This window comes from Ambystoma mexicanum, chromosome 3q, assembly GCF_040938575.1.
Source record: "Ambystoma mexicanum isolate Mex_15411 chromosome 3q, UKY_AmexF1_1, whole genome shotgun sequence".
In the NCBI taxonomy this organism is placed as follows: Eukaryota; Metazoa; Chordata; class Amphibia; order Caudata; family Ambystomatidae; genus Ambystoma; species Ambystoma mexicanum.
Genome location: NC_090926.1, coordinates 229,929,100 through 229,952,608, shown reverse-complemented (window position 1 = coordinate 229,952,608; position 23,509 = coordinate 229,929,100). Strand labels below are relative to the sequence as shown.

The window sequence follows — 23,509 nt, the reverse complement described above, 5'->3', positions numbered from 1 at the left end:
GCCGGCACACTTCGGTACTGGGGCAGACACACCGAGCGAGAGAGCAGCAGGACAGAGCCCGGCTACCGGGACCCAGCGGCTGGGCTGCACCGTATGGGTGCTGGACGAACAAGGACCGCACGGTCCCGGGAGGAAGTGAGCCGGGGAAGCCTTACCGCTGAAGCAGGGATCGCCGGGCCAGGGCGGAGCTGGACCACCAGGGCGCCGGAGGCCGAAGAAGAGGGAAGACCTGGGAGCGCGCCCCGGCGTCGGTGCTAGCAGATGCGGCAGAGACTCGAGCCAGCTGAGGAGCCACGGGCCAGATAGCGGAGAACAGCGACGTCGCAGGACCTGCGCAACCCCTTTATCACTCCTGGAAGTGAGCAGACGGGGCTACACACAGCATACGCCTGACCGGTGCTCTGTCGTGGTGCCGCACCACCTTGGTGTCCCTGGGCGGGGCCAGTCCACCAGAGGAGGACGAAGAGCTCAGCAGACCCAGCAACGTGGAGGGGATGAACCGCGCCCGCAGTGTGCGATAGCCCAAGAGGAGCAACAGCTGGAAGGGACGCACGTATCACTGCGCTGCCCCGGAAAAGAAACAAAGGCAAATGCAAACGTGTCGGACAGACACGTGAAGGCCGCGGGCCATATCTCTGTAGCCGGCTGGAGTGCAGGCGGAAACGGCACAGAGTACAGGATTGCCAGTAACTCGTGGTGGGGGGGGGGGGCCGTGGGGAGAGTGCGGCTGGCTGAAGATTGTCACAAGCACTTACAAAGGCGGGAAAGGCATGGCTACAATCCTGCAATTGAAGATGACTGTGCCTATGGGGACCCGGTTCTGCCTTGAGCATGGCCAAAGTTTCGTTTTACGCTTGAGACGGGCGGTGCTGGTGATGCCTGAACTTTCCCCAGGTGAGGAGGGATAAGGCAATCAGAACGCGGGGGAAACAACAACGAGAGGCAAGACCCGGCCCGCTGCTAAGGGGGCACTAACACGAGGGGCCCAAGCGAACACCTAAGCTTATGATGGAGGGTGCGCAACACGCATGGGAGGTGGACGGGAGCCCTATGTGAAGAGACTACAGCAGCCATAGGGAGTGGACAAAGGAAGGAAATCAGGAGCTCGAGAAGTGTGGGACCGAGGTGGAAGGCCACGCACAACGGCTACATCCACAGAAGCCACATGGGTCCAGACCATCCTGGGTGCACACAGCTCTGAGCAGCCTTCAGGCCCACTCAGCGAGATGGCAGATCAACAATGAACACTGAGCACACACGAGGCACAGAGGCAAGACCTACAGCAAGCCGGCATGCAGGGGAAAACCAGCTGGCCCAAAGGTAGCCTTTGGCCTGCATTTACATATGGTGGGGCAGAACATGAACAATAGCATACATAAATAAGACAGTTGCCCGAGCAGGAAATACAAGCGCCGAAGAGGACAGGGGGCAAGCACCAGACGGACCATACCCAAGGGGCACAATACTTTGAGGGGGTGACAAGAGCGGCATTGCAGGTATAACTAGCAGACGTGGGAGAACACAATCCACTGGACAATGTGCGCTGCAAGAACCTGCTCAGGGCAACTTTGTTAGGAGAAGACTGCTGGACGGGGGTGGGGGGGGCAGACAACCCGTCCAAGATAAAGGAATGCCAGACAAATCGAAAGGGAGCAAAGGCAAACAAACTAGCATTGAATCCTTTGCTAGACAACCGAACAGGGGCCAAACCACACCGTCGGAGGCAACCATGGCCTCGTCTAGTCCAGCACAATAGGAAGAAAGCGAGAGCTCGAGAGTTCGAAACTGGACGCTATAATGGCCCTGAAGGCGTCTATGGAGATCAAGCTGGATACAGCCATAGCCCTAAAGACGTCCCTAGAGAACAAAATGGACACAGTGATGGTGGACTGGAGTCTCCTCCGGCAGGACATAAGGACCCTGGCAGACCGAGTGGGCATGGAGGAACAACAGGTACAGCAAAATACCACGGACCTGTAGCAACCCAGACTCAAATGTCAGACGTGCTCCGGAGGGTCACGGTCCTGGAACAGAGAGCGGAGGACGCAGAAGGGCGGGCTAGAAGGTATAACATCTGGATCGTTGGACTACCGGAGGGAGAGGAGGGACATGACCCTACGAACTACATTGAAAACCTCTTGGTCCAGGAGACCGGTATTATCCCAGGGCTTCGCAGTGGATAGAGCACATAGGGTCCAGACCAGAAGGCCCCAATTCGGGATCCCCCCTCCTCCGCGAGATAAATCTTCACGAGGATAATTAATTTCAAGTACAGAGAGAAGATCCTGAAGTTCACTAGGGAAGAGGGGTGGGGGAGAGGGGGTCCATAACCAGGAACTCTTCCAGGATTATGATTTACCCGGACTATACAATCCTAGTAAAGAGGCAACAAGCAAGCTATGGCCCCACCAAGGAACACCTCAGCTTTTATACCCGCTGAAACTTAAGGTGATACCAGAAGGCAGGTCACATTTCTTCAAGACAACAGAAGAAGCCCAAGCATGGATGGTCCATCAGAGTATCTTGCAAGGGATACCCAGGAATGGCAATAATGACGCAAATCTACCCAGGTTGCAACGAGAGTGAGACCACCACGGAAGAGAGGGTTCCGACACCACAAGTATTGCATATGCCAGATGGAATATAATTAAAGGAACGAGAGATGGTAGTGCCGCAGAGGGTGACAGGACATGAGGCCCCAAGACATTTGTTAGTTAGGATGCCAGTTTTAAGGTACCACACTGCCGCGGGCCGGCCCCACCTCGGTGGGCGAAGCAAAAGAGGCAGCGGAGCCCGAGCAGGGGGAAGGAGGCTCGTCGTTTGTTTGATAGTTATGGTTAGAGAGTGGTTAGTTAGTAGGAGTGAAGACACGGTTGGAGGAAGAAGCACCAAGCAGCTGGAATGAAGCGCAAATGGCAGGCAAATGGACATAAATCTTGATGATGGATACCAGAGGATAATCGGGTGGTACATTTGCAATAGGCCCACACATGTAAGACACGGTATGAACGGAGAGGGACGGTCCCACCAGGAGAAATCAGTGGCCGAAAGGGACAAGAATGCCCGAGAGCAGACAGGCAGACCTATGGGAAGGGATGGGCCACTAGACAAAACACGTAAATGGGCCATGATAAGGCGGCCATAGCCACTTGGAACGTCAGGGGACAAAACGCCTAAATCAAGAGATTAAGGGTCTACGCCTGGCTGAATAAAGCAAAAGGTACAAATTGCTATGCTGCAAGAAACACATCTGATGGCGGAAAAGCAAATTAAGATAGCTAAGAAATGGGAGGGCAAATATATAGCTCAACATACTCAAACTATGCCAGAGGAGTTCTGACATGGGTAGCTCCGGGAGTCCCCTTCCAGCTAATAAGAGAATAGAGGGACAAGGAAGGCAGAATGGGGATCTTACATGGAATGTTGGAGAACAAAGGTGTGCCTGATTAACACGTATGCTCCCAACCATGACGCGACAGAGTTCTTTAGGACAATCGCACCCCCGCTGGCCTCCTATTGAGGAGCGTCATTCATATGGGCAGGAGATTTCAACTGCACGTTGAACCCCCAGGTGGATAGATCCGACAGCAAACAGACAAAACTAGCGCCACCGGCCAGGGCCTTGAAGAAGACTCTGGACCAGCTGGAATTGGAAGACGTCTGGATGAAGGTACATGCCAACACCAGGGGTTACACACGGCATACACACCCACATAGACTACTTATTTACGGGCAGGGAGTCCCTCAGGCAATTCACAGGGATACATATTAAGGCAAGAACGTTATCCGACTACTCCCGATTGTAGCAACAGGAGCCCCCATACCCACTTGGAGACTAACGGTGGAGGCGCTGACAGATGAGGTTTTCCAAGAGCATTTCAGGGAGGTGATAGAGGATTACTTTGATCATAATGTGGGCATTGTGGATAGCACTGGTATGGTCTGGGAAGCCTTCAAAGTGGTGGTCAGAGGAGCGGCGAAAGGGAAGGCGGGCGGACTTACGGGATCCATTCATGCTGAACTAGGGGAAAGTGGAAAAAGTTTGAATGGGCAGAAGCACATGCAGCGGAGCGGGGGCGGGGGGAGACAGAGGAAATCATAGCGCTGCGATTACAGTGTAGCTCAATCTGGGAAAAACTGGGCAAATTAGACTACGGGAAGTATGTGCAGAGACTACATGCTGAAGGGGACAAGAGAACAGGCACGACCCAATAACTGCTATCAGGGACGAAAGGGGCGATGAAGTGAGGACTCAGGACGGGATTAATGGGGTGTTCTCGCGGTTCTATGCAGAACTGTATTCCAGGAAAGCAGAAGGGGAAGATATAACTGATGCTCTAGGGGAGATTCCCCTCCATAGGCTATCGGAGGAATAGGCGCAGATACTAAATGCGCCCCTCACGCTTGAGGAGTTGACCGCAGTGATAACCGACCTCCCAACAGGTAAATCCCCCCACCCAGATGGGCTACGCTGGGAATTCTTTAAGAAATACAAAGACACCCTGGCTGCACAGCTGCTAGAGATGTTTCAGCAGGCATATAAGAGGGGAAGGTTGCCATAGAGCCTGTAGGAATCGGTCATCATAGCCATACTGAAACCGGGGAAGCCGCCGCTCGAGTGCGGCTCCTACTGACTGATCTCCCTAATCAATCAGGACTCCAAAATTCTGACCACAGCAGTAGCGAACCTACTCAAGCGGGTCATGTCGGATGGATAGCTTTAGCGACAACGTGCTCGCCTTGGAAGCAAGACAATACAAAGCAACACTGGTTTGATCCCCAGGCCGCGCTTGGAAACCTCTGGGTATTAAGCGCGTTATAAATAACCTATCATATCATATCATATCCACGCTGCTTCACCCAGACCAGACGGGATATGTACCACAAAGAAACATGACGTTCACGTCCACGTCCCTGCCCGGAAGACGGCGCTGAACGGAAAGGAGATTAACTGCATTAAGTTGTCTGCACACGACAGACCCTGCAGCAGCGAGCACGGTGTAGGAACAGCCACATGCACCAGGGCTTCCCGTTCTCCGTTGGATCTCGTATGTCGGGAACTCCCACCCACTACGAACGAGAATCCTCCCTCGGAAGAATACACTAGGTGTACCAGGAAATGTGCTTTCCGGTGGGTTAATATCCCATAGTGAGGATGTCTATGCTCGGTGCATTTACCGCCCTTGGAGTCACCCCTGTTGGGGATTAGTTTGCTGGGCTTCCCGGACCCATCCGATTGATGGTAACAATTGGATTCAACAAAGTTTTTTGCTGTGGATGTATACTCTATAGGAAAATTGTAGTGGCCTTTTGGTTTTACGCCATTATTTGTATTTATATTTAGATATAGATAGGACTGAATTGTGAGAGACCCAATTGACGTGTGGGTTCTTGTGTTTTATCTATTAAAGCGCCTTGGGCATTATACAGTGCACAAAATTACAGACATAGACGCGACAGTTCCCTGACGAATTTCCCTTCATTTTTGTTTATACCCCTTTTTTGGTTGTGTGGTTGACGGAAAGAAACATGTTGGATGATTGTATGTTGAGAAGGGTGTGTACGAAATATGTTGAATGAGAGAATGTTATATTGTTTGAGAAAATCCTGTTAAACTTTGCTAAAACAATTGCGTATTTGCACTTGCACGAAGACACTTTATGTGCTGAATACCTCAAACCTGGATGACAGTTACCTTGCCCTGCCCTCCACACCCAAGACTGACTGTTTTTTCTATGGTGTTGCACTGATGTCTCTCTTCTTTTATTGCTGTTAAAACTGAAGAACAAGGGAGGCCAATTTGAATATAAGCAAATTATATTGTTCCTCTTCTTTGAATTACTTAATGCCAGTACAATCTGTACAGATGTATTGCTCTGTTCTTCAGTGTGTGTATTGTCCTTGTATATATTTTTATGATTGACCTTTGTGCTTATCAATAAAATGTATATATTTTTCCAGAAACTGCATGTTGATTTAATGAAACAAGGGCAGATCTCTTTTCTTCAATCACTTTGTTGACCCAAGATTACCGATGTGGAACATAAACAAGATGCCCGTTGGACCCTAATGTATAGTACTAAAGGTTGTTGACCTTTTTGAGGGTGGTCTATTACGGGCTTTTCTTCCCTTTTACCTCCTTCCGTGTTATTGGTCTGCGTAGACTCCACCACGTAATCGACAGCACAAACCAGGGCGAGGCGGGAAAGGAGGTAGCATCTTTAGACGCAATTAAGGCATTTGATTCAGTGAATTGGGACTGGCTCCTGGGAGCACCAGCCCATTTTGGGATAGGGGAGGGGTTCCTTCGCTGGATTCGGCTTCTTTACAATGACCTCCGAGCAAGGGTGAAAACGGTGAGACACATCTCAGAGAAGTGGAAGATCGGCAGGGGTACGAAGCAGGGATGCCCACTTTCCCTGATGCTATATATACTGGCTCTGGAGCCATTTGCATTTTCTCAGGGCAGAGTATGGGAATGCCGGAATAGAGACAGACGGGGTAGTACACTTACTTTCGATATATGCAGATGACACTCCTTTATGTTGAGAACCCAAGAGAAAACATGCCAGACCTGCTAGAGGCACTTGGGGCATTTGCCAGCCTGTTAGGTATCAAGATTAACAAGGAAAAATCCTCACTCTTCCCCCTAGCAGGTTTGAGAGAGGCCGCCCCCGACCAGTTACCAAACCTAGGACTCGCATGGACCCCAATCACCTTTCGATATCTGGGAGTGGACATACACCACAGTATCCCGGCAACGCACATGGCCAACACACAGACGGCCCTTGCCAAAATGGAAAAAGCTATGACGTTTTGGAAGACACTCCCACTGGGGATGATAGGAAAAGCAGCCCTATTCAAGAGAACAGTCCTGCCCCGCCTACTGTATTACTTCACTTATATCCCATACAACATTCCCAGGGCCTTCTTTAGACTGCTACACACACTGGCAAGAGAGTTCCTGTGGGGCGGTGGGAGGAATAGGATAGCGCTGAAAACACTACAAAGGGGCTATGAATGGGGGAACGGGGGCTGAATCAAGCTACCAGACTTTGAACTGTACTATCTGGCGGGCGAGCTCCAATTCATTGTGAAATGGTTGGAAGAAGACACGTCCATAGATACACTGCTCTTAAAGCCAGCAATGTGACAGTACTACTTGAGGGAATTCCCATGGATGGACAAGGCCCTGGTCAAACCTCTCCCTACCAACCATAGTTCACCTGGGCCCGACCTTGTGGAAGAGGGCGTGGAAGATACAAATGGTGTGTGACCCCAACTCGAGACAGAGCCCCCTTATGGGACTAGTCGATAGTTGCATGGTGTCCCGGACCATCTACCGCACGCAGTGGGAAGACAAGGGAGTGGCATAGAGCAGAGATCTATGGAGGGAAGGACAGTGGGTGGATTTTCAGACCCTGATGGACGACAAGAGCGTACATAGCGGACAATTCCTATTGTGCACTAGCATGATAGAGGATCAAGAAGAGGTGGAGGACGTTGCTGGGAGAAGATGGGGAGGGGGCGCTGGATGCCGGTACGCTGTGTCAGAGGGATGCCACACGATATTCAGACTCTATGAAGAGCTCCTGTGGGTTAATAATGAAAGGGCGCTACAAGCAAGAGCTAGATGGGAAGAGGTGCTCCACAAGCCCTTCACAGATGAGGAGTGGAACAGGACACTCCAGTACGCTAAAAACTTCTCCAGAAACGCGAGATTCAAGCAAATGCAACTGTACCTCAAGCATAGGGCTTACCTAACACCCAAGAGAATGTTTCATATGGGACACAAAAAAAATCAGAAGCTGCTAACGATGTGTGGAAGAGCTGGCGGATATGATACATAGGTTCTGGTCCTGCCCAGTGATACTTAACTTTTGGGACACAGTGAAAACGAGGGCGGAAGCAGGGGGGATCCAAACGCAAGTGTGGTCACCGGAATCCTACCTCTTGGGGCTGTTCCCGAGAAGCGCTAAACAACGGACGCATATAGCGAAAATGAAAGACCTAATGTGTATTTTTGCGAAACGCCGAATAGCGATGGCATGGAACAAGAGCACAGGGCCATCAGCAGAAATGTGGTGGGCGGACCTGAAAAAAATGACAATAGTGGAAACATCAATGTGGACCAGAGCGTCACAGAGGGGAGAGGGAGAGAGCGGAGCCAGACTACTTGCATGAAACGCTCTCATACTAGATTTATTTAATAGCATGGAAAGGCAAGACACGACAGGCCCTAGTGAGCCAGAGGACGACAGACCCCCTGAGGACAATGGGAGCGACAGAACCTGGAAGGAGCTGTGGATATGCTGAAGAGGGTTCGATGCGAGGGACAGGGATGAGCAGTACTGAACGTGATGGACAGACAAGGAGAGAGCCTAGCCGAGGCGCCAAGGAGATAGAAGATAGTGCGGATCCCAACACAACGTGCCAGCTGCAGTGTGATGTTTGTTTTGTTGTGGTTTGTATGTTCAGTGTTGGAATTAATGAAGAGTTAAAAAAAAAAAAAATTCCGTTAGGACTGGGTTTCCCTTCCCATGTTCAGAGAAAGAAATGGACAGACAGCTAGGCAACAGATTTCCACAGGTTTTCCCTGGCTCACCTAGTGGTGGACATGGGTGATAAGCGAAGGCTAACTCTTAAGCGTCCAATGGGGCGATTAAGATACAGTAACACAAACTTCAATAAGGGAATTTACACACACGGGTTCTAAAAATAGTGATTTATTTTCTGTGAATATAGGTACCCTTGTTCAGGTTAGAGGAGAGGATACATGAGTATTTTAGTGCTCCGAGGTTGGGACACTTAACATGTACAGTTACTGACCGATATTCAGGGTCCCAAATCTGGTGGCAAGTATCCTGGGATGCTCGAGAATCTGTATTTGCTCATCCTGAGGCTAGTCTCTTATACAAATAAATGGAAGAGACAGACCTCTGAACAGCTGAGCAGGGTATTGTGAGGAGTCAGGAACAAGACGCGGACACAGAGGACTCATGGTTTTGGATATAGACTTATTTAATGAAAAAGGGGTCAGAAAATGCCTCACTATCCCCAAGCTAAGATGTATTTTCTCCATCTCAACCAAAACTAAGGGTCTGTTCTTTGTCAAGATATTCAAATCGAAAAAAGTACATACAGTATCCGAAATCCTATCCTAGCCTTCACACCATAAAAACAAACTCTAAAGTGCAAAGGATATTGTCTCCGATTCTCCAAGTGCACAAATGTTCAACTCCAATAAAAAGGTGTACATCCAACAAAATGTTCTCCAGGAACAATATTCACAGTTCCAGGGAATGATTCTCCTTCCCAGGTTTCTCTGCTCTCAAATGAAATGAAGCAAGAAGTTCCAACAAAGAATAATCAAGTTCCTAGTAGCCCAAGAGGGCAACTCCCTCCTGGTGCATTCACAGTTCCATTGAGCTACTCCTTTCCCCATATTCGCCGTTCTATGCAAAACAAGTCACAATCCCAACAGGTATAACTCATCCTTCTCTAGTGCTTGAAGTTTGGGTGCAGGTCCCAGATTCCCAGTTCACCTTCCAGGTTTTCCCTTCACGTTCTAAACAATTCACAATCTCGAGGGCATGGGCCCTCCTTGACATTTCCTTTCACTGTTGTTCATCAACACACCTTTTCACTTTGCCTGGTATATTCTCCTGCCAGGACTTTTGGGTAATCTTTCAATCACATGACGTACAGTCTCTTCCAATTGCTTTAGTTTACCTGGTATGCTTTTCTGCCAGAACTTGTAGGCAGTTTTCCCCTCTTTTACCCACAAAGATATTTGTTGGTGTCTCATTACCAGTTTAATAAAGTTAAAATTCTACATTCATACTGTTATGTGTTGGAATTCTTCTTTTCAAGTATGGGTCCAGTGACTCATTCATGGTATGGTTCAAGATTCCTTTAAACCTATCCCACTTTTCGCATGGTGGCAGTCCGCTTCGGTTTTCTTTTCCCTTGTGGTCTCTGCCGTAGCTTGCGGTTTGGTCTCCTTGTGACTCACGGACCCATCCAGCTTCCGTGGGTGTCTCTCACGCAGTCTTTCAGCAATTTAAACTTCCCGGCAGCTCAAAACAACTTCCAAAGACTAGACCACTTATTTAGCTTATCGGCTACAGTCATCTTTAAGCTCTGTTCCTCTTTCTCATCTCAGTGGTGGTTACAGTATCTTCAGTACGATGTGGAAGCAAACAATGGATCTCAATGGGGAGTAATCAGCACTGCTCCCTACCTCTTCCTCATCTCAGTCATCAACATATTGCTCCCCGTTGGATGTTGGGGATTGTATGAAGCAGACATCACAGGTGTTTGAGGGAGAGGGTTGCAATAGGCCATTAGGGTATAAGGAAGAGAAGGAGTATCCCTGAAAAGAAAAGGGAGGACATTTGTTTTCTTCCAATTATGTCTGGTGGCCCCTTGAGGATTGCCTCCCCAATATGGTCCTCCCTCATATAGCCGCCCCCAGGGTCAGGATCAGGTAGCAGCTGCCATCCTTTGGCCACATGGGAAGACGCCACCCCCAGGAAAGAAGTGATGACATCCTCCGATTCATCACAGTAAGGTCCTGATGCTGCAGTACAACCAAACATTAAACAGAGGCCCAATCTTAAGAGCAGGGCACAAATGAGGAGGTTGGTAATCGCAGTACACAATTTCTTGAGGTACACAAACAGTGACTGCCAAAAGCTGGAAATTATAAAAAGTCTAAGTGCATTATTGGGGACTGTTCCTGGTCCAGGGTGAGGAAGGTGGACATCCTTGCTTGGGCCAGGTCCAGAAACAGGGGCTACAAAAGTATTCAGAACGTGATCAATCATGAAGGACATTTTCAGTCAAGAGGAAGTGAGGAGATTGTTTTAAAAAGGAAGAACGAAAGTGGAAAGCGTCCGGGAAGATGACAGTATGAGGTGTACCATTCCAGAATTTAGGGGACAAGAAGGCAAAAGAATGTAAAGCGGATTCTGCACAAGGAAGGCGAGGAACAGGCAAGAGAAATTAAAGTGTATGAGAAGGATGCAAGGGGGTTAGTTCATGGATATATTTAAAAAGTCAAAGGAAGCCAGCAGAGTGTGGCTAAAAGTGGAACAATATGAGACCATGTTGGAATAACAGAATGTAAGCAGATAGCGGAATTGAACATAGTTTGAAGAGAAGCGAGAACACAAGCGAACAGCCCAAGAAAAACACCATAGCCAAGATGATGAGTTTTAGCAGCCACACAAGTAAGAAATTGTCGGTTTCTGCGAATCTCTTATTAAGTGGATGTCTCAATGTTGGTTTGCTCAATTTCCAGGCACTGGGTTTGTGTCTCGAGTTATACAGGTACTGTAGGCAAGCACAAGGACAGAACACCCACTAGAGAAAGTGTAGGTCTGGAGATCAAACTATTGAGGCTAGGTTGAGGTGCAGCTCAGCCTAGGCCTTCAAATCAGAAGTGCCCCCTGGATTAAGGGAAACTAACACATAGCGGACAATTCCCTCTGGCCCTTGTCTGCAGGGTTTCGCAGTCAGACTGGTCGCGGCACAACGCAGCAACAAGTCCTTGGTTCAGCATAGTCTTCTCAGGTCAAGTAGGAACAACGGATAGCAGAGTGGAAACTGAACTTCCCATGAGGAGGGTGCATACTTTCAAACAATTTGGCAGGCACTCAATCAATGGTGGTCCCCAAACATAAGCTTTCCTGGCATTTCACTTAAAGTATGGAATACATACGATCCAGGACATGCAACATTAGACGGCTGTTGTTGTCCTGTGCCATATCCCAACCCTTCCTAGACCGGCTAGGTTCATGAGTATATATTGTATGTCTTAATCCCTTCCATGAACACGAAGGGAGCAAAGTTTACTTGAGGAACACAAATTAGGGTGCACTTTAGGGCATCCCTCTGGATGCAGCAAGCTGAACCCCATTAAATTAACTTGCCATTAGTCAACCTGGCAAACAATCAACTGAGCAAGGTTACTTTACACAGGGAAAAGCGAGCATTCAGAGCAACCCAACCCTGAGAGGCTAAAGGTCTCTCAGAGGGTGCATCACAAAGCCATGTCCCGGATAATGCCATCGATGTGAACATTTTTGCCTGAGAAAAAGGTTGATAAAACTAGCCAGGAAAAATAAATGTCAGGGTGTCTCGCCAGAGAGTTTTGGACTTAGGCCCTTAGAATTATGACTTTTCTAATGCAGTAATGAGCATGCTACTGCCAAAGTTATACACAGCTTCACCAAGATGGCATGGAGCATGGGTAAGGAGCTGCCCTGTGCATGCTGCTTATGCCCGCCCCTGTGTGTGTATGGAAATCATACATGGACAACACAACTTTGCTGTGATTACAAATGTTTCATTCTTGCACTTAGAGGTAGGACTCTCAAAACAAAAGTTTACAGACACACCTGAAATTCTTCTAGGGGACTCTTGGAAGTCCTACAAGCAAATCCATGTTAAACATTATGGCATATTACAGCTGGAAAACAATCATTCACCTGGACAGCCCTCATAGGCACGAGACACAAGCAATACAATGTTTAATTTACTGCTTTACGGAGTCACAAACTTACAGGAGTAAGACTTCAAAGCAGCAGGGATACAAAGCATTAAGTCAGTATAGAAAAAAGTAAAAGCCGGGGAGGCGGTGGTATACATTTCAAACCCATCTAGGGGAAACAAATAGACAAACATGTAGTAGCTACATGCCCATGGTATCGGGGGGCGTGGCCAGCACTCATGCCGTGAAGACAGGTTCCTTCAGAGCTCTGTCCCGTGATCCTTGAAACACGGATAAATATTGCAGAAAACCACGCTGTGGAGAGCTACAAACATATATTCCGGAACGAGAACAGATTGCCAGCGCTCGACGGAGTTTCCGAGTAAAATCGGACAACAGAAGTTTCGAAACGGGGTGCCTGAACTCGCACCCCCTGGATTCCCAAGATGGCGGCGCCCGCGATCGAGTGAAGCCGATTGTGGCCGCAAACCCAGGACGCCCCGCAGCTCGTTGTGACGGATCGACCACAGGGTGGAAGCGCTGAAGGAAGGAGTGTGATCGGAGCCCTTCAGCACCAGCGGCGACAACACACAGAGGAAGCTCTGTTAGACAGAGGCGGAACGGAGCGGAGCCAATCCGGGTGAACGAGAAGAAGCCGGGAGACATACCCACGTTGATGCGGGGAGGCGCCGGTGACTCGAGGTGAGAGACTTGAGCCCGCGCGTCCCTGGGACACTTTTGCGGGCTGCTGTGGCGGAGTGCTCCCCCCTTGGCCTCGTCCGGGCTCCTACTAGCGGGAGACTGAATTAGTGGGACCGTGACCGGCCCCCCCTGCTGCACCAGCGACAGCGACTGCGACACATAAAGGAGGATCGGGCGAGCTGAAGTGGAGCGAACCTGGACCTGCCCCCGAGTCGAGGGTTTGTGGCCGACTCGACGCCGCCCACACACAGGTGAGCCTGATCATAACCGCACAGCTGTGAAGGCGGTGGGTTGCGGCATTAATAAGAGAGGGGCACCAGAAGCTCCCGACCCCAATCGCCTACCTGGCAAGCGGGGGGCCGGGGAGGCATCCATAACTTGGCCCCACGATTGAGGCGGCTCTACTCGGGGGAGGAAGTGTACCTCACTAGATCCACAATAGCTCCGTCGCTGAAGCAGCCAGAAGCACATTACAGCGACCTGCGAGACTCCAAAAATCCGAGGAGTAGGGGGTTGGGCTCGCTCACTCTTCCGAACCCTGGTGCTCGCCTTACCATAAACTTGGCCCCGCTGCCAGGCGGAGGAACACCTGGAACGGCGCAAAACAGCTTAACAAGTGCAGCTACAACACTACCAATTGACGGTTAAACCCAGGGACCGCCAGCCACTGGAGCTGGCATTAAGAACAACATAAAACACCTGCAGCCGGGACACCATGAACAGTGGAACCCAATTAAAATAGCCGGAGGCCAGCCTAGACTGTACCTCATCTGCATGATTTGCGGGCAGGGAAATTGGACTTATAGGGTCAGCGCTACACCTATAGCCATTGAATATTGACCAGATAGAAGGCCCCCATCTGAGAAACTTCACTGGATAACTCAATCCTGAGACATGATTTAAGGGCCGTAGATGAGACTTCCATAGAGAGTACAGCAGGAACTAGAACTGAAGTTTTAGGATCTAGGGAGGGTGATGTCTCCCCCCAAAAGCAAGCTGAAGTTGGTCACAATGGATTCCTTTACAACGGCCAAGCCCCAAAGACCACCGCAACAGGCCCAGGAAACGGTAGCGGAACCCTCCCAACAGGGAGAAGATCTTAAACACGCACAGGTCCTGCAGGCAATAGCAGCCCTCCGCACGTCAGTAGAAGGGAAAATTGAGGAGATGAGAACAGACATGCAGCTTATGCGTCAAGACGCCCGCAACCTCACGGAAAGAGTGACGACAGCTGAAAACACTCTACAAGAGAATGTAGAAGGCACCCAGGAGCTGAAATCGAGAGTCCAGGTCCTAGAGCAAAAGGTGTCGAGACTCGAAGCGCGCTCGGAGGATGCTGAGGGCCGAGCCCGCCGTAACAACATTCGTCTGCTGGGGGTTCCCGAGGACTTGGAAGGCTCAGACCCGACCGAATTCATTGAGACACTCCTACTACAGGAAATTGGCCCAGGGAAACTCTCGCAGGGTTTTTCTGTGGAAAGAGCCCACAGGTCCCTCCAGAAACGTCCACCTCCGGGTTCATACCCTCGCCCAATCATAGCTAAAATTCTGAATTTCCGAGACCGAGAAATAATACTGCGACACTCCAGAGAAGGAGGTGAGATCAAACGGAAGGACTCGACAATAGTCATATACCCAGATTACACCCCCACTGTGCAACGAGCAAGGAACTCCTTTATCCCAATAAAAGCACAATTAAGAAAGCTCAACCTAAAATACATGCTGCTTTACCCATCACGCCTCAAAATCCTCTACAAAGGAAGAGCCATATTTCTGGAGACCCCAGCCGCGGCAAATTTGTGCCTACATGTGGGAACATAATAATCTGGCTGACGACAAGGAAGACCCTCCGGGGTCGGAAATGGGATGATCACCCTCACACTGAATTAAGAGATACACCTGCACTTCCACCAGCGAGCTTATACAACCAGACACCTATGTTATATCAGAGTTCTACTGTAAGGATTGCTAGATCGGGCAAGAACTCCGGGAACCACACGAGCATCTGTTGAATGACCCACCCCTCCGGACATTGTGTGGGCAATTTACCCACACGCCTCCCGACCCGGAAGACCAGAAGTGGCCTGGAAGGCTCGGGACCCCCGAGCGTTGCAAGTTCGAAGCAACTGCTGGGGGCATTTCAAAGTTTTGTTCCTCTGTTTAGTTTGTTTTGTTCATCTTCCCCATTCAAAGAAATGGGAGTTACTCAAATTACAAAATCTCCCATGAGTGTGATAGATGCTGTAGGAGGGGATGGACGGGTGGGGGGAGGGCTGGGGATAGGAGTATTTTCGGGAGGAATTGATGGTCCTCGGATCGATCTGGACTCAATCAAAGAGCCCCGACATGTTATCTAACGTCACAATAAAGATGGTGACGTGGAATGTGAGGGGATTGGGAACCTACTTACGCCGGAACAGAGTCAAGTCATACCTGAACAGGAAAAAAGTACAAATAGCAATGCTGCAGGAGACACACTGCACGGCGGACGCCTTGGCCAAACTGGGGGAACACTGGGGAGGACAGGGAGTGGGCACTACATACTCTAAATATGCAAGGGGGGTATACACCTGGATTCACCCCCAGCTCCCATTTCACCTAGATGGGTCAGACATAGATCCTGAGGGTAGGTTTGTCATTCTCTGGGGCCGACTGGAACAAGACGAAGTATGCATAGTGAACTCTTACCTCCCCAATACTAACATCCCAGCACACTTGAACTCCATGTACACTAAGATCGCACCCTATAGACATGGCGTTTTTCTTTGGGGGGGAGATTTTAATTGTGTCCATGATGCGAACCTAGACCGATCCCTGCCTCACCCAAAAGGCTCCTCATCGGCAACCACGGCCCTGTCCTTGTTAACAGATAGATTGAGCCTGGCCGACATTTGGAGGGAACGCCATCCGAACTCCCAGGGGTACTCATACTTCTCCTCCCCACACGACCTTTATACGAGGATAGATTACATCTTCATAGGCAAAGAACACCTATCACAAATAGAGGAAGCGCGTTATTTAGGTAGAACCATCTCCGACCACTCCCCACTCCTAATAGAATGGAATCAAACTGGCCCGAGACCCCCCTATCCCTATGTGGAGGATGCCGATAGACGCTCTCGGTGACCCTGTGTTCAGGGAGGAACTACATGAATTCATAGATAACTTTGTTGAAAGAAATAAAGGAAGCGTAGACCGCCTGAGCACGGTATGGGACGCTCTCAAAGTAGTGACGAGAGGCGAAATCATCACAAAAGCTGGGGGCATCAGAAGACAATTGAGGGGAGAATTGGTTCAATGGGAACGACAGGTTGAGAAGCTGGAAGCCGCCCCGGTGAGCACTCACCAAAGGGAAGACAACCTGAAGGAACTTAGAGCTAAATGTGCCCTCGCATGGGAAAGACTAGCCAAATTTGACTATGCCGCCAAAACAAACAGAACACACAAAGAGGCTGATAGACCTGGTAGAATGCTGGCCTGGTTATGTAGGAAGGAGCACCCTAAACACACTATTACCAAGCTACAGACTGAAGAAGGGGAAATAGTACAGACCCAGCAGGATATAAACGACACTTTTAGGGGCTTCTACGAACTCCTCTATTCTCATAACGACCAGGTCCCCCGAGAACAAATTATGGACACCCTGGGGGAAATAGAACTCCCCAAAATCTCCCCGGAACAGGCAGCAGTTCTAGATGCAACTATCTCACCAGAAGATATATCTGAGGCAATCAAGTCACTAGCCATGGGTAAAACCCCGGGGAGCGACGGACTGCCCACTGAGTTCTACAGGGCCTATGAGACCTCCCTAACGCCCTTGCTATACGAGGTTTTCCAGGAAGCACATGAGAAGGGGATACTCCCTGATAGTATGAGGGAGACCCTGTTGATTCCAATTATCAAACCCAATAAGCCGGCTGATAGATGTGACTCCTACCGCCCGATAGCCATGCTTAATTATGATGTTAAGATATTGACCACTGTGTTAGCAAACAGACTGGCCAAAATCATAGGGGAGGTGGTGCATGAGGATCAATGCGGCTTCATACCGGGCCGGAACACGTCCATGAATCTACGAAGAGTACAACAGATTATTGCTCAGACAGAGGCTAGCACGGAGACGTATGCACTGTTGTCCCTTGATGCCATTAAGGCGTTCGATTCGGTATTTTGGGAGTGGCTACTGGCGGTCCTGGTAGACTTCGGCTTTGGCCCGGGGTTTATTACTTGGATCAAGATCCTTTATACCAGACCTAAAGCCAGAGTAAAAACGGGAAAGTACATATCAGAGCCCTGGGATATATGCAGGGGCACCCGGCAGGGATGCCCGCTCTCCCCCATGCTTTATGTATTAGGGCTGGAACCTATTGCGGTTTACTTCCGCAGACAATTTTTTGATGCTGGGATACAACTAGGGGGAGTAGACCATATAATCTCCCTTTACGCTGATGACGTACTGCTATATGTCAGGGACCCACTGAACAACGTACCCACGATGTTAAATGTCCTGGACAACTTTGCAAAGTACTCTGGCATTCAGTTTAGTAGGGCGAAATCTTGCTTATTTCCCCTAGCAGGCCTCAGGGGGAGAGACATAACAGATCTCCCGGAGGTAGGAATACAATGGGAATTGGCCTCATTCAAGTATTTAGGGATACACATATTGCACACCCCTACTCTAATGCATGAGCACAACACGAAGATAGTGGTCCTAGCCCTGAAAAAATCCATACAATTCTGGGCGAAGCTTCCCCTGTCCATGATGGGCAGAGCGGCAATAATAAAAATGATCGTCCTTCCTAGATTTCTCTATGGGTTTCAGAATATTCATTTTTACATTAAAGTGCCCTTTTTCCGCCTGTTAGAAAGAATGATCCGGGACTTTTTGTGGGGAACAGGAAGACGCAAAATAGCACTCTCCACCTTGATGCTGCCGTACGCCCAGGGGGGTATTCAACTCCCAAACCTTGAAAAGTATTATTTGGCGGCACAACTTAGTTTCGTCACCAAATGGCTGGCAGATGAGGTCACATCTGAGACCCCCCTACTACAGACCCTGGTTTCCCCGTTACATTTAAAAGAACTCATCTGGGCCCCCTCCCACTTGATGCGTGGTGCCCCCTTCTTAGCTGCACTGGGACAAAAAATCTGGCGCAGAACAGTGACCCTTACATGCATCAAACATCAGTATGCCCCAGACATACCACTAATCTCTGACCTATGTGGATCCGCTATCGATCTGCAACACCTCAGACACTGGGAAAGAAATGGGATATACTCGTGGGGGGACCTGTTTCTGGACGGAGCCTTCAAAGATTTTAAAACACTCCAGGAAGAAGATGGAGTCCACACGGGCCAGTTCCTGTGGTACCAGAGGTTGAGAACCACAGCACGTACCAAATGGTCGTCATGCCCGGAGGAACCGGAATCAAACCCCCTAATCACGCTTCTTTATACTCTGGGAGAAGGATGGAAACCGGTGTCCCAGATATACGCCCAACTGAGCGACATCCCCAACCCACGGAGTGCCAACTTGAGAGGCAAATGGGAAGCTGACATAGGCCGGGAAATGTCTGATGAAGAATGGGAAAGGGCCTTGTCATTTCCTAAATCTGTCTCCAGAAACCACAGATTCAGACAAATTCAACTTAACCTCCTACATCAAACATACCTGACACCATCCAGGCTAACAAAACTTAACAACAAGTTACCCTCTAACTGCACATGGTGCGGACAGAACAATGCAGACTTGATCCATGTGTTCTGGCAGTGCGCTAAAACGCAATCCTTGTGGACCACCATTCAACAGACAAGCATCAACATGGGAGCGACTGGATACAAGTGGACCCCGGAGGAATGCCTACTGGGCACGTATACCAGGCCGGCCAAACTCAAGCATTTCACCAAACTAATGGACATCATGTGTATATTGGCAAAAAGGGCCATGGCAATGTCCTGGAAGAAGGCAGCAGGGCCCCAACAGAAATGCTGGCACTCTGAGTTGAAACGCTGGGTGCGAGCAGAAACCTCAGCGTGGGAGGAAAGTGTAACTAGATCGACAGATGAATCCAGTTCGTCCTTGGAAGCTTGGAGGGAACTTACAGACTCCCTGTTTTATCCCTCTGATGATAAACCTCCGTGACTTAACGAGAGCCAACCGCAAAACGGACCTGAGACCATAGTCCGCCAGTTTTTTAAGCTGTTTCCCTCCTTTTCCTTCCCCCTCACTCCAAACCGCCTGGAACTCTTCCCCTCCGGCCCAACTGGCGACACCAACCCAACTCAGCACGCAGAATCACTGGGAGAAAGTTAATGTTTTATGGTTTGTTTGTTACTGTCTTTCCTCATTAACACTCAACATCCTGGTGCTTTGATATATGTTGTTCTACAAATGTGTTAATTAATAAATGCCAATAAACAAATTTGAAAATAAATACATGCCCATGGTATCAATCAAAAGGTAGAGCGTAGTAGTCCTATTCCAAAAGGGAGGGGCTCCACAGAGGGGGGGAATATGCATTATTTGGTCAAACAGTGGTGTGCGGCCTCACTCCAGGGGGCGGGGTGCAAGACCCCCAGCATGCGCCTCCTCACACACACATACATACAGAACGAGCAGGCAGGAGTGGGGCGTTTCAGCACCCATGCGCAGGAACCAGGAAGCTCTTGCTTCCCAATTCCTGTTCATGATGCAGGAGCTTGGGAGGAAATGTCCGGACCGGGGCAGAAGGTACGTTTGTGTTCATTTATTTAAATAGGTGTATGGATGCGCGATTGGCGATGGGTGTGAAATAAATAAAAATATATTATACATCTTTAAAAAAAACAGAGGCTTTTGGTGAGTGGGAGGAGGACTGTTGCACAATCCCCCTACCCACCTCACAAAATCAGCTCTCCTTCTGAGGCGCTGTGGAGCCCAGGGGACAGGGATGGTATTTTATTTTTACTGGATCTCTATCAGATGTCCAGTAAAAAATACCATGCCTACCCCTGCACCAATTGCAAACCGTTGGGCTTTTAACCCAATTTTTTTTTAAACGATGCTCTAAAATGTAACATTTTAACCCATTATTTAAAGAAAATTCCCCCTTGATTGGTTCAGGCTCCCTCGCTATTCTCGGTCACTACGCTTGTTCACTAGGGCATATCTAGATGAAATATGTGTTTGCCTCCATTTAAAAAAAGCCCAGGGACATGGTGGGAGTGGGATGGGGAGCCCAGAGACTGATGGGAGCATTTGGGAGAGCCCAGGGACTATACTGGGAATAGGGTGCGGTGACGGCGCACAATAGTTCATAGCCATTTGGACTTACTGTCGATTTGGCATTTTTGCGGAGGGGGCCTGGCCTGCCCACATTTTGCCCAGGGCGGGGGACCATGCCAAAATAGTTTGAAGACCACTGTGCTAGAGGCTTAAAAGTGCTAGACCTGCTGATGGCATGTGGGCCAAACCACACATAGCAAAATAGAGCAGTCACAGAGGAAGGACAGCTGTTAAGAGTTAAGGGGATGGTGAGCCAGTGTTTCAGGTTTCATTTGAAAACGGACCTCATGTGTCAGTACAAAACGAAACACAATTTAATTTTTTTTATCATCTAAAAAATGGAAAATAAAACCATCCAAGGGAGAAAGGAAATCCAAATGAACATAACGTTTGTCAGGCAAAATTCAAAAGAGGTTAGTTTACAAAAATGAAGGGCTGGTTACTGCCACGTACAGGACTTTTTTAAAACAAAGTACTTGGGCCTTATGGTCTAAATGTCTCCGTAAATGGCAGTTTCTGGGCTCTTGAATAAAAGATGGAGTTTGTTGCTTGCAGTGGCCTCGCCTTTGGATTCCAGCAACACCAAACAAGGCTATGGTGCTTCTGAACATTTTAGTAACCTCTGAATGTAAGATCCTTGGACAACATTTTGTTATCATCGGCTGCCCCATTTGCGTTCACCGAACAGGGGGACGGGACTACAGTGGTGTTGGGTAATATTGTTTTCCAGACCACTGAATTCATAATGTTCTGCTCCATGTCTCTGCGTGCAATCTTTGTACATGCTAGGAGCTCTTTCTGCTGGCCTAAAGTCTATAGCACTTATTTTTTACAAGTGACGTTTCTTTCCTCAGCTCTTTATCCAACAGGTCAGTTTGAAGAAGATTTGAGTCTGCTCTCCCTACCATGGCACAAACCATCAAAGAGAACAATTCCTGTATAATAATACTTAAAAAAAAAAAAAGAAAATGTCATCCTGCGTCAGGACCACTCCTGACCAATCATGGTCACTAGTCACATTCTCTTAATTTTCTTATGTCCCTTTTTGGCAATACAATTTTCTTGATCAGCTATCGTACTGTTGTGTGTTTTTTCACCCCAGTTTACTCACTCATCCTGGCCCTTTGTCTGGGCACGGACATCTGAATTGTAGCCTCTTGACATGGGACTTGATTGGTCTAAGTTGCTGCCATTTTCAAGGTCTTGCAATCAATACTCTTATTCTGCGTTTCCTCTTTTATTCACATGTATCTTTTCTCATGCCGAACTTGACCAGGACCGCCTCGAATTGATTTCATACCTCTCCACTGGGGACCATTGTTGGCTCCTAAATTTCACTGGAAATTAGAGACCCTAGGCCTACTGTTGGCAAAATGTTCGAGACAACAGAAGATAGCTTTTTCCAAGCTTCAAGTGTTGTTTTCTGTTTGTGCAAATGAAGTGTCTCACCTGGTGTGGACAGGAGCAAACTGTTTGGTGGTGGTGATCTTGCATCAAGCGGTTAAGTAGGAAGAACAACGTTTGGAATAGGGATTCCATGTGGACCTTTTAAGATTCTTCCAAAGTTTCACTTTCTGATGACCATTCCATTGCATTGCATTAAAAGCTTTGGGCAAAGACTCCATCCTAAGTGGAGGGTGTGGGTGAACTCTAAGAAGGTTAAGGAGACAGAGAGGATTGTTCTGGCTTTCCTGGGAAGACATGTGGTGCGGTGCTGTGCTGTCCGAAAAGCTTATTTCAGCCTGTGTGCCACTGGTCATGTCATGTATCTTTTGTGGATCTGATTTTTTCGAATCTACCCGAAACCAAAAACTAAAAAAAATGTATGTCAAGTGACCTTCTCCTGCTGGCAGCTATACTGCGGTCTTCTGGCCACTTTTTAATAAATAATTGTGCTCTTGGTCAGAAGGAAAGTGAATGGATACAGGACAAAGGCTGCAATTACTGTGTCTCTAGCTAGGACCTCTTTCTCTACATGAATGACATACAAGGGAGAGGGCCTGCCTCTTACGAGACGCTAGGGGCACATTTTGCAGATGGTGGTTATTCCATGTGTATGCAAGTCCACAAACCCCACTTTAACTTCACCCTGTGTGCGCTACAGATACACATTTAACACGGAGGAGATCTTTCTTTGGAGTACATTTTTTTGTTGATGTGGTGGAAAGGTGCGTTTTAGGTAGATGTCCGGATCTTGTGCATATATAGCACTTCTTGCCCCCGACCCCTTTGAAATTGTTCACCACTCTGTGTGGAACCAGGAATGAGACGCAGCGACAGTGGACTCCTGGTATTGGTTAAAGACTTTTATTAAACAATAAAAAGGGTTGACAAATGCCTCACTGTCCCTAACCACAGAGGTATTTTCCCTACCTCAACAAAAACTGTCTTTCTTGAGTCAAGATGTCCAAAGCAAACACATCCCATTCCGAAATCCTAACCTAACGCTTGCATTCTAAAACTAACTCCAAGGCGCTAAGGGTATGGTCTCTGACTTGAAAAGTGCACAATGTTCAAGTTCAACAAAAAGATGTAATCCAACACAAGTTGCAAATGGATAATTTCGGTCTCGGGAGGATAGCTCAGGAGCAACGTGCTTGCCTTGGAAGCAAGAGGATATGGAGCAACACGAGTTCGATCCCTGGGTCCACGCTTAGAAACTTCCGGGTATTAAGCGTGTTATAAATAATCTATCACATCATAATGTTCACAGTTCCTGGGAATGGCTCCCTTCCACCAAATCAAAAGTTCCAAAGAATAACCAAGTTCCTCAAGGCCCAAGAGGATGACCCTCTCCTCTTGGTGTCACAATTCCACTCCAGGAGAACAACTCCCTTCCCCAAATGTTTTTTCTCCATAAACAATCATTCAAATCCCCAAGGGCAGGACTCTTCCTTGGGATTCTCCTCTCAAAATAACACAATTTGGGTACTTTTATTTATATTTGCCATTTATTTACGTACGGTACGGTTCCAAGACTTGCAACATACCGGGTATACTCTCCTGCCAGTCGCTCTTGTAGATCCTTTACACAATTTAAGTGCAGT

General features: G+C 48.6%; 1 protein-coding gene across 3 annotated transcripts in view; it reads right to left on the bottom strand.

Moving 5' to 3' along the window:
- OS9 (OS9 endoplasmic reticulum lectin) overlaps positions 1-23,509 on the bottom strand; it is a 596,790-nt gene that overhangs the window by 490,442 nt on the left and 82,839 nt on the right. The window lies entirely within an intron of this gene.